The sequence below is a fragment of the Notamacropus eugenii genome, chromosome 6 (genome assembly GCF_028372415.1).
Source record: "Notamacropus eugenii isolate mMacEug1 chromosome 6, mMacEug1.pri_v2, whole genome shotgun sequence".
NCBI lineage: Eukaryota > Metazoa > Chordata > Mammalia > Diprotodontia > Macropodidae > Notamacropus > Notamacropus eugenii.
In genome coordinates, this window is record NC_092877.1 from 203,971,672 (window position 1) to 203,984,009 (window position 12,338).

Sequence of the window (12,338 nt, forward strand, 5' to 3'; positions counted from 1 at the left end):
GGAACAATCTCGAGGGCGGGGAGAGCTCTCTCCCATCACGTTTCTCACGGGAAGAGGCGGAAATACACGAGATAGCTCGGTTCACCTCGATTCCCAGTCGTTTCCTGGGGGGGCCTCGTGAGAACTCTAAGATTTAGAAGTTCCCACCTTTACCCGCCCGAGACTGTCCACATGGAATTGAGCTTCCATCCCCAGCAAACTTGAATGTCTAGGAAGTTTAAATGAGAGATAACCCAAAGTAAGGGGGAGAAGGGGGCATTTAAAGCTAACAGAAAATCAGAGTGAACAAGAGGCAGAGGGGAAGAAAAGAACACAATCAGATTTTAAATGATTTAGAAGGATTCCTTCTGTTCCACCAAGTATAGCAAACGGCCTGCATCCCCACACGGCTCAGTGATGTGGTGAACAAGAAAGATATGGGAGGCGGGAGAAGATAGGCCAACTCCATATATTGATCTGAGGGTCAGGGTATATATAGACAGAAACTGCAAGTCTACATGACATTCTGCTAGTCCCCTCTCCTTTTGATTTGATCAGTCTTATTTTGTCTTAAAGACTGTTAACCTAGAGAGCATCTATTTTACATATCCCTTGTTTTCTGTAATTCTCTTGTTTGTCTCATGGAGACAGCAACATCTGGGGGCCATGGAGAGCCATTCCAGATGATAATGAGCACAGTCTTAAAGAACAGTTTCCCCAAAGGTCTATCTTGATCTTGTCAACCATACTCCACCTGGCCCTCAACAACCAGGTACAGCCTAAAAGAAGAATTAGACATTCTGAAATAGAATCTGTGGGTCAGGAGGATAAAATGCAAAATAGGCACAGGTATCTAGTACCAATGCAAAAGTGTTCAGGGTATCTTAAAGTCATAGAAAAAGACTAAAGTTGGGGAATGGAAGATGAAGAAAAAATTCTCTCTCAATGGCTAATGAAAGAAATGGAGTGAGGAGAGAGCAGGGGAGAGATAATAGATTAATTTTAGACATTAGAAAGATTAGCAATGAAGGCAAAAACAATCTCACACTGGTCCAAAACTCATGGGATCATTTTATTCAGGGTTACCTGAGAGAAAGTGGAACATCAGTTTGGGGAGCCAAGATGGTGGAGTAAGCAGGAAATTGCCATAATTCTGCCATATTCACCTCCAAATAAGCATAAAACCGTGCCCTCAAAATGAATCCTGGAACAGCAGAAGCAGCAAAAACATGGGGTAACAAAATCTTTTAGCCCAAGAAACTTGGAAAGTTAGCAGGAAAGGTCTGTCTCACTCCAGGATAAGGGGAACCCAGTCCAGAACAGGAAGCATCCCAGCAAGTCAGCAGCAAGCCCCACCTCAGCAACCAGCCCAGTGGGTTCTGAGCCCAGTGTGGTGGAGCAGGCAACTGCCAACACCAGGATCCCCCATGTGCCTTAGCATAGCCAGTGGAACAGGCAGATGCCAGCTCTAAGAACTGCCACATGTTTCATCATAGCCCCATGAAACAGGTAAATGCCAATGCTGGCACCCCACAGGTACCCAAGCAAATGGGCAGAAACCAGCACTAGGATGCCCACATGCACGTAACCCAGAATAGCCAGGCAAACAGGCAGTCAACATCCCTGGGACCACCACATGTTTCATTGTAGCCTAGAGCAAACAGACAACACAGGGACATTCCATGGGCCTTAGCATATTCCACCTCAGCACCAAGTAACCTGCCAGATCCCTATAGCCTCTAGCAGTATCAGTCACTCCCACCCCACCCTCTCAGCACAGCACCAGACAGGAGGGTCTTCTGTGGGCCTCAGGACAACATCTATGCATTACCAGCTAAACAGCCAGGACCTGTAGTATCTGGCACAAGAAGCTTAGGATGGTACCCCTTCTACCAGGAACCGAGCTCCAATTTAGAAGTAAGGTGAAAGGTCAGAAAAGATGAGCAAAAAAAGAATCTGAGCATAGAAAGTTACTACAGTAACAGGGAAGACCTCACAAACTCAGAAGAGGAAAACAATATCAAAACACCGATGGGCAAAGCTCCAAAGGAAAATGGTCTCAAGCCCAGAAAGAACTCATGGATGAGCTCAAAAAGGAGCTTTAAAATCCAATATGAGAGTTAGAATGAAAACTGGGGAAAGAAATTAGTTGATGCAAAACAATTATGAAAAAAAAAGAATCAACAACTTGGAAAAAAGAAAACACCTCCTTAAAAAAAAAGTATTGACCAAATGGAAAAGGAAGTACATAAGGTAACTGGGGAAAATAATTCCTTAAAATTTAGAACTGGGCAAATGGAATTTAATGACTCTATGAAACATCAAGAATCAATCAAACAAAATAAAAAGAATGAAAAAATAGAAGAAAATTTAAAATATCTCATTGGAAAAACAACTGATGTGGAAAATAGACCCAGGAGAGATAATGTCAGAATCATTGGACTACCTGAAAGACATAATCAAAAGGAGATTTTGGACTGCATCTTTTAAAAAATTATCAAGGAAAACTGCCCTGATGTCCTGGAATCAGAGGGTAAAATAAGCATTGAAAGAATCTACTGATCACTCCAGGAAAGAGACCTCAAAATAAAAACTCCAAGGAACATTATAGTCCCATTTCAGAATTATCAGGTCAAGGAAAAAATATTGCAAGTGACCAGAAAGAAACAATTCAAATATTGGGGAGCCACAATCAGGATTACACAGGACTTAGCAGCTGCAACATTAAAAGATCAGAGTTCTTAGAACATGATACTCTGGAAGGCAAAAGCCCTAGGTCTACAATCAGGAATAACTGCCAGATGAAATTGATCTAATACTTCAAGGGAAAGTGTATCATTGAATGAAAGAGAAGAACCTCAAGCTTTCATAAGAAGAGCAGAACTGAAGAAAAACTTTTATCTTCAATATCCAGAGAAGTCTAAAATGATAAAAAGGAAAAAGAAAACCTAAGGGATTCAACAGAGGTAAACTGTTTATATGTCTATATGGGAAGAAGATACTTATAATTCTTAAAACTGTGCCACTAATAGTGCAGCTAGATGGAATATACATTAGACAGAGGGGTATGGGCATAAAGTCAATTTGAGAGAATGACATAAAACAATTAATTAAGGAGAAAGAGGCATACACTAGGTGCAGAAGGAAGGGAGAGGTAGAAAAGGGTAAATTATTTCATATGATGAAGTGTGAAAGACTTATTACAATGGAGAGCAATGTGGGAGGGTAGGCAGTGGGCCTTGAATCTTACTTTCCTCAGAATTAGCTCAAAGACACATAAATGGGGAAAAATAAAATGCTATTTTAAAAAGAAAGTGAAATATCACATTTCTGAACAAAAATACACTTTATCATTGTAAACAGGTCCATTCTTAGGAGAACTGAAAAAAAAATTTGTCTTCCTTGCCACCAGCTCTCTGTTCCACTCCACTATCCCTCCTTCATAACCCATAACCCTTCAAGAGTGTCAGTGCTGTCATGTTGTCTCTCTCATCCTTCTTTTTCAAAAATTGTCCTTGGGAAAAAGATTAGAAGTTCATTTATGCTAAAGGCATAAACAACTGACAAAAGCTTAAAGTGTTGCCTCTCTGGGGGGTAACATCTTAATGGGAATGAAAAAATGTCTAACTACAGGATTTTAGACAAGAACCGAAAGGAAGGAAAGATGTTAGATGGGTTAAAAAATGCCTTTTTATAGCTTCTGAAATTATATTTTGCAGATGATACCTACTCCACCAACTATTATAAGTATCAGTTAGGGTAGTTAATATAGCCCTACTCATAAGTATGTATCTATTATTTTGCCTTAAAACCATTTATTAATCTACTGACTTAGGACATTACACATGTGACAATTATGGTGAACGGTAATGACCCAAACATGTTATCTTATGTAAAAAGCTAATCACTCAGCAAAGATATTTTTATCATGTTCCACCTACACATTCACACCAAATACTTCTTGCTCTACAAATATCTTTATCTGATCATTTATAACCTGTATAAACATGTGCTTAGCTTCCCTTTCTGGACAGAATATATCCCAAACACATGCAGGCAAACAATAGGAATGCAGATAATGCTTTTATAGTTAATAATTAGACTGTGTCTTTCCAGTCTTTTATATTTAAAAAATCTTAAAAGACCATGATACTTTATGTTATAGAAATGAAAATATGTCACCCATAATAATGTGAGAAGCAGCACAGCATAATGGATAGATTGGAACTTGGAGCCAAGAAGACCTGGGATACATATTGGCAACGTGACTCTGAGTATCATACTTAACATTTGAGATACTCAAGCAATTCTCTAAGATTAAATTTATGCAGAGTAAGTGTTAAATCTCTTTTGGCAGAGGAAGTTTCCTCATTATGGGTTCCCTATACCAATGAAATCACGTCTAATCAAAAAGTGAATGACACTATCACAGAAAGGAAAGCCTTTTTTCAGTTTTCAGATCATCAATCACCATCCCGTCAGAGTTTCACATTGTTAATGATGCCAGAGAAAAGTTTTGCTCAATTTTTATTGTGAAGGAGATGTAAAGGAGATCAAAACTGAACAGTTCTTAGGGACAAGTTCACTCCCTGGTAATCTTGTGTTGATCATTATCAGGCCAGCTGAAACACCTTACTTACAGAGAGGAAATAACTTGGGACTTAGGAAATCTCTGCCTCATTCTTTCCAATCAAAAATATATGTGATTTTGGCCAACAGCATGACTTGAAATGTGCAAGACTTCCTTAGCCACTGTTTCTAAATAAACTCAAATGAGAAATGTTGGAGTGGTTGAATATTCACATAGAAATCCATCAACTTATCCCAGAAAACAAAGGCTTATTGACAAAAATAACATAAGCAGAAATAATTCTACAGGGGAAAAAATTATCTTTAATGAATAAAAGGACTTCTAAGTCTTCCTGATGAGAAGATGAGAGATGCACAGAAACTTTGAAGTTCAAACATAGGCGTTTAAAAGAAACATAAAAAGGTACACAAAAACAGATCATGATAAAGAACTAAACATAAACTGCTTATATTCTAATAAGGGGGAATGATACATGTTCCCCTTCTCAACCCTATCATCATTGGGGAGTTTAATTAGACAAAGTCTGGGAATGGTTTTATTAAGTCTTGTTGATTTTAAGAATAAAATGGGTCTGTATCCCAAAGAGATCAGAAAAATGGGAAAAGGACCCACTTGTATAAAAATATTTATAGCTGCTCCTTTTGTGGTAGCCAAGAATTGGAAATTGAGGGGATGCCCATCAACTGGGGAATGACTAAACAAGTTGTGGTAAACGAATACAATGGAATACTATTGTTCCAAAGAATGATGAGCAGGCAGACTTCAGGAAAACCTGGAAAGACTTATATGAATTGATACTGAGTGAAGAAGTAAGTTGAACCAGGAAAATACTGTACACAGTAAAAGCAACATTGTGAAGGACTTTGATAGATTTGCTTTTTCTTACCAATGCAAGGATCTGAGACAACTCCAAAAGATTCATGATGGAAAATGCTACCCGCATCCAGAAAAAGAAATATGGATTCTGAACACAAATGGAAACATACTATTTGCTCTCTTTTTGTTTGTTTCTTCTCTCTCATGGTTTCTCTCATTGGTTCTAATTCTTCTTTACAACATGACTAATGTGAAAAAAAATTTAATATGAATGTCTATCAGACTGACTGTCATCATAGGGTGGTGGCGAGAGTACAGAGAGAAAGGGAATTATGGAGGTGAATGTTGAAAACTAAAAATTAACTAGTATTTTTAAAAAAGAATAAAATAAGAAAAAAGTAAAGGAATGGCAAGGGGAGGGAAAAGAAAAGAATTTTGGGAAAAACATTATCTCAAATAATTTGGATATTTAAATAGACATGTATACAAATAAGGATGAAGAGTTGTTGGGGGGAGTGGCCGTCACTTGACCCTTACTCTCTTCTGAACTGTCAGGAAGAATACATACAGATGGAAGTAAAGAAATATATTCAATCAACAAAGAAATAGGAGAAAAAGGGAAGAAGGGAGAACTGGAGGAAAAGCTAGAGTAAGGGAAGTTTTAGTTTAAGCAAAACAAGCTCTAAGGATATATAAAATATTTATATCTCTATTCGAGGTGGCAAAGAATGAGAATCTGAAAGGAGTGTAGATAAATTCTGCAGTGGATATTACAAATTATAATTTACAAATTTAGAAATTACAAATTATAATAAAATTAAATAAATTGATGTTACACTATCATCCTGTAAAAATGATAAAGGAATGATTTATAGGATTTAGAGATGAGATTTATAGGAACTGATGCAGAGTAAATTGAACAAAGACAGAACAATTTATATAAGAACCACAAAATGGTAAATTCAAACAATTTTGAAAGAATTAAGAACTCTGAACCACGATTCCAGAGGGCTAATAACAAAATCTGCTACCTACCTCCTGATGGAGAGATGATGGACTCAGAATGCAGAGTATTTTTTTTTAACATGGCCAGTGAAGAAATTTTTTTTTATTTAACTGTACACATTTATAATAAGAGTTTTTTCTTTCATTATCTTTGAAGGTGGGGGGAGATTGGAAAGCAGAGATAAGGCAGATTATTTGCTCCTTGGAAAGATTTTATATATATATATATATATATATATATATATATATATATATATATATATATATATATATATATATATATATATATATATATATACATATATATATACATACATATGTATATATACATATATATGATATTTTCAAAGAGATGTCTTGTGAGGGAAGAACTCCTTGGTTCATCAAACAATTGTTTTAAATAATAAGGAAGCCTCAATTTATGTCTGATCTTCAGGCTGTAAATGTATTGAGTTCCCTGTCTATACTTTCCTCAAGGTTAGTGATGAATTTCATGCATATAAGTAAATGCAGTGTGTTTCTTTCATGATATTAAAAGTTTCTTCTGTCTCTGACACTCTATGACGTTGCATAAACACACAGGAACCACGAAGAATTATGACAAGAAAAGAAATGAATTAAAATCTTTCCTAAATCTGGATGATTTTTTAAATGAATATTGACCTAGACCCTGTGAACAGAAGGAGCCACAATAAGGAAATCTAAGTTAAGCAATGGCTTTAATTGATAAAGCATGAAGGATTTATTGATCTATTATCATAATCCTTTCCACCCTGTGATTAACAGTCCTATGACTCCATTCATTCTTGCCTTTCCCATAACATAACTTTTAAAACTACTTTTTTGTGATCCTTAACTCTTGAGAGTCTTGATTCATTCTCGCCTTCAGCAGTCTAGACACTATTTTCACAGGACCTTGTTACTCTTTTGTATTCATATGCAGTTGCTCATATTTCTATTTTCAATACACATCTTAAAAACATGAGCTGGATAAATTCATAAGCAATAGTAATAGGGGCTGTGTAGGTTTAAACTACTGCACAAAAGAAAGAGTTAAAACACAAGACTCCTAAAAGTGTGTTGAAAAATACTTAAAATATGAGACAGCATCCCACCCATCACAGGGGACACACAGGAACTCCAACAGACACAGAAAACAATAAGGTGATCAAAAGAATCACCTTCATTACACTCTCCTGGAATATAAAGATGGTAAGGTAACTTGGGATAATACTAAACAGACTGAACTTTTGACTCAGTTTGCCCTGTCTAAGCAGTACCCCCTTTTCCTCTATCATGAAGAGATTAAGGGGGGGGGGGGCTAGAGGGGGAAGAGGTCTCTTGTTTAATTTTACCAGATTGAGAGAACTGGAAGAGGGAGGCCCCTGTAGGAAGTAGTTTGAAAAGGACTGAGTGGTTTCAAGGAAAAAACTCTCCAGGGGTGAGCCCAAAAGACTAAGAGACTGAGAGCTATGTAACTACATTTAATTACATTGTGAAAATTTCATTATTCCAGACTCCTGCATATTTTACTTTAAAAAAAAATCTTGATGGGAAATACGTCTATGACCATAAGGGGACTTTGTCAGATTGAACATTTCTCTGTCAAACAGAACAATGCTTGGATAAAAATAAGTTAATCAATGTTTCTAGTAGACTTGCGCCTCCAGTGCAGAGTAAAGCATTAGCATTTTCCTTCAGTACTGGCAATTAATACAATATAATTCTGTTATGACCTAAAATAAAAAGAATCTACCATGAACAGATCTAATTACCAAAGTCCTTCCTTGAAATCTAAACATCTCTTTGTACTCCCCATGCTCTATAATTCACTGGGATTTCCCAGTGATGCAATAGAAGGTGCACAGGAACTGAAGTCTCAGGATCTGGGATTGAATGCCAGCTATGCCACTAAGTATATGGGACAACTTAGGCAAGTCACAAACTCTGTGGACTTCATTTTCCCTACCTATAAGTAGAAGAGTTTGGACCAGGTGGTCTCTGGAGACCCTTCCTGTTCTAGAACTAGAGCCCTATCCTACCAATGTGCAAACCATTTCTTAGTATGCAAGTGAAACAGTAACATAGGCTCCATCCTCCATGTCTATCACTATAATCTTGTTACATTCAAAGCCCAGTAAGTTGTTATCAGGGACTATACTGGTTATTATTGGCCAGTTCTGGTATTAATTATAATCTGTTAAGGTTTCCAATAATATGGGTCCTTTTTAGATGAGATTTCAGTTGTCTCTTTCCTCATTTTCACAATATCCATGAAAGGCAAAAAATATCTATTTCCCAAATCTTGAATCTGGAGAACTCTTCCACACTAAGCAAATATTGACTACTAAGGGTCATTGACTTATTTTGTTTGAACTGTAATTGGTCCCACATTTCAGCTTTAGGGCAGTCATTCCAAAAAAAAATATCATCCTTCCTAGTTACCAATAAATATGAAAGAGTCATCTGCCTCAAAGCTTCTTCTTAAGAAGCTCAGGAAATTTCTTTCTCTGTCTCTCTTTCTCTCTGTGTGTGTTTCTGTCTCTGTCTCTCTGTCTCTTTAATTGTCTGTATCTCTGTCTCTGTTGTTTCTCTCTGTCTCTCTGTCTCTCTCTCATACACACACACACACACACACACACACACACACACACACACACACACACTCTTCGCCTCACAAATCCTAACCACTAGTAACTTCATTCCTGACTTAGGTGTGGTCAGTGCTATCAAGCGTAAACACATTAATCAGAATCCTAACAGGACAGATAAGGGTAGCTACCCTCAGCATGGGAAATAGGATCAGCGCACACTAAAAAACCATTTACTGTGTTTTTTCCCAGAATGCCTAGGAATATAGGTGAACCCTGACCACAGTGTCTAATATCTGGACTTCAGTGTTCCAAAGTGGTTGATTTGGGCTGAAGTCAGATATCATAAGTAATAATGATTGGACAGGACCTTTGAGGCAAGTTATTTAAATAAGCCCAATTGGTCAACTAAAACAGTGCCTGGGCCACATCTTGCTCACCTCCCTATTTTACTACTTCTCTTGGAATATTTGTAAGTAATCATACAATGTCTTCTTTTCGATTTTCTTTTGATTAGCTCTCAAAGTGCAACTGATGATGACCTTGAGGACATGTGGGTTAAATGCGATTACATAGTGAAGTTGTTAATGTCTCAGAAGACCAATAGAATTCAAGGTAATGCTGATCAATAAAGGGAAAAATTTATACTGAACAGGATGATATCCTATAGCAAAAATTACAAAAAAGTAAGCCTGAAAAGTGGAAATAAACTATATATTCATGTTACAGGAAAATATAAAAAGAATTACAGTTCAAGGTGGACCCCTAGTAAAATAGGCATCAATAGTATAGTACTGCAGGGATAGATTAACAAGATTGACATATTAGACATAGGAAGTAATTTTTCTAGAGTATGAAATATTCTTTTGGTAAGGGATCATTCTATCAATCCAAATACAGAGATGTACAAAGTAGTAAATTTAGGGCTCTGAAGTAGATAAACATTGTGCAGTCCAGGACTCTACATCTTAAGGCAGAATGTGGAAAAATCATTGGTGTTCCAGAGAAAAGCTGTAAAATTGATTAAAGTTTTGGCAAATAAAAGTAATAAGGGAAAAACAGAGTTAAGACAGGTTAGCAAAGTAAATATTTAAGCTAGAAATTGTATTTGGATATTTAAAGATATTTTATGAGGAAGATGTTGCATTAACCTAGAATCCCATCATGCATTTACCTGAGGGCTAAAGAATCAATCACCAAGTATTTATCAAGAGGCTACTACAGGTCAAGTGCTATGCTAAATGCTAGAATTTTTTTAATTTTCATTGGGGTTTTTTTGTTCAATTTTTATTTATAATTTCATTGTTACAGCGAATACCCAATGAGGGTATTCCCTACACTCTACCTGTGCATATCAATATTTGTTCTGTCATTTGCTCAGGGTCAGACATCCAATATGTGTCTGAGGCAGAATTTGAAGCAGATGTTCCTGACTCTGAGGAGAGCTCCATCTGTACTAGGTCAGGCTGTGCTGGGGACAGAAAGAAAAAAACTGATGGTACCTATCTTCAAGAAGCTTACATTGTATTGGGAGCAACAACATTGCAAATATATCAAAGTTCATACAAAATTAATATGAGGAACTTTTGTGGGAGGGAAGGCATTAGAGAAGTTGGAGGAGATCCAGAAAGGTCTTCTGTAGGAGAACTTGATTTGAGTTTTGTAGAAAACTAGGGATGATAAGACATTGAGGTGAAGAGAGAGTACATTCCAGATACGGGAATTTGCTTGTACAATGAATGCTACAGAGATGACAGACAGCATGTCTTATGTGAGAAACAGAAAGAAGGAAAGTTTGGCTAGACTGTAGTGCATGACTAGAAATAATGTACAGTCATGTATATATAATAATATAATGTATAATAATGTATAATGCAAATAACGTATAATAAGACAGGAAAAAAAAATGGGGGACTAGGTTGTGAAGGGTTTTAATGCCAGACAGAGGACTTTAAGTTCCATGCTGGAGGCATTTGGGAACCACTAGAGGTTATCATACAGGGAGCTCACTCTTTGAAGCAGATAGAGCAAGGAATGATAAAAGACTGTGACATCTACAAGTCCCATAAACATAGCACCAAGTATAAAATAATGGGTAGGGTGGTAGGTTTGTAGATTTGGTTTGCTACTTTATTCTCTGTGTGACCTCAAGGAAGTTTCTTAACCTCCCTTGGGCCTCAGTTTACTAATGTCTAAAAGGATAGAGTTGGACTAGATAATTTCCAAGGGATGTCATTTCTGAAGCAAGCAGTGGACAATGTGGGAACATAATCTATATATCCCTGAATGTCTCCTGTTTTTAAAGGATCAGAGATCCTCTCATAACACATCTCTACATGCTTTACAGAAGAGGACACTGATTCCCAAAGACAGCCAGGATTCTACACTGGGTCCTCTCACTCCACAGCCTTTCCTCTTTACAAAGTCTTTCTTCTTGCACAAAATAACTCATATGGAAATGGTTAACATAATTGCACATGTATAACCTACATCTGATTGTTTACCAATCAGAGAGAATTTGGAACTCAAAACTTTACACAAAAATGTAAAAAAAAAAAGTAGGATAATTATGTCATAGAAAAAAAATAAATGTAACAATAAATTCTCCCCCAAGAAAATACAAAGTCCCTCACAATTGGGCTCCAACCTTTCTTTTCTGCCTTGTTTCACATTAATCTGCCTCATGAACTCTATGTTCCAGACTTAGCAGACTATTTGTTTGCTCCTCAACCATGTCATTCCATCTCCTGCCTCCATATCCTGGCCCAGGCTGTCTCCCAAATCATCTTCCAAGCGACCCTGCACAGGGCACTCCCCTATTCTGAGACCTCAGCTCTTCATTTGTTAAAATTTATTGTTGTTGTTTAGTTGTTTTCAGTCATATCCAACTCTTTGTGACCTCATCTGGGGTTTTCTTAGCAAAGATACTGGAGTGGTTTGCCATTTCCTTCCCAAGCTCATTTTGCAGATGAGGAAACTGGGGTTAAGTGACTTCCCAGGGTCACACAGCTAGTAAGTGCCTGAGTCCGGGTTTGACTTCAGGAAGAGGAGTCTTCTGATTCCAGGCCCTTCTAGCACTCTCTCAACTGTGTCATTTCCCTTACTATTTGGCAAAATAGATATAATATTTGCCCTACCTGGCTCTTGGGGTTGTTTACAAATGAAGTACTTCATAAATTTTAAAAATGCAAATAAGCATGAGCTGTTGATGACAAAGAACCTTCCTTTCCTCTCCCTCTTAAAGGCATTCCTATCTTCCTTTAAGACATAACTCAAAGCCCCAGAGGTCTTTTCTGTTAGTGCTTCCCACCCCCACCCCGCCGGAGAAATTACCTTTCATAGTATTTTTATTAATT

At 37.2% G+C, this 12,338-nt stretch overlaps 1 protein-coding gene across 1 annotated transcript in view; it reads right to left on the bottom strand.

Annotated features, from left to right (window-relative positions):
- The window catches only part of LOC140512603 (sulfotransferase 1C1-like), a 198,457-nt gene that overhangs the window by 60,016 nt on the left and 126,103 nt on the right, over nucleotides 1-12,338 (bottom strand). The window lies entirely within an intron of this gene.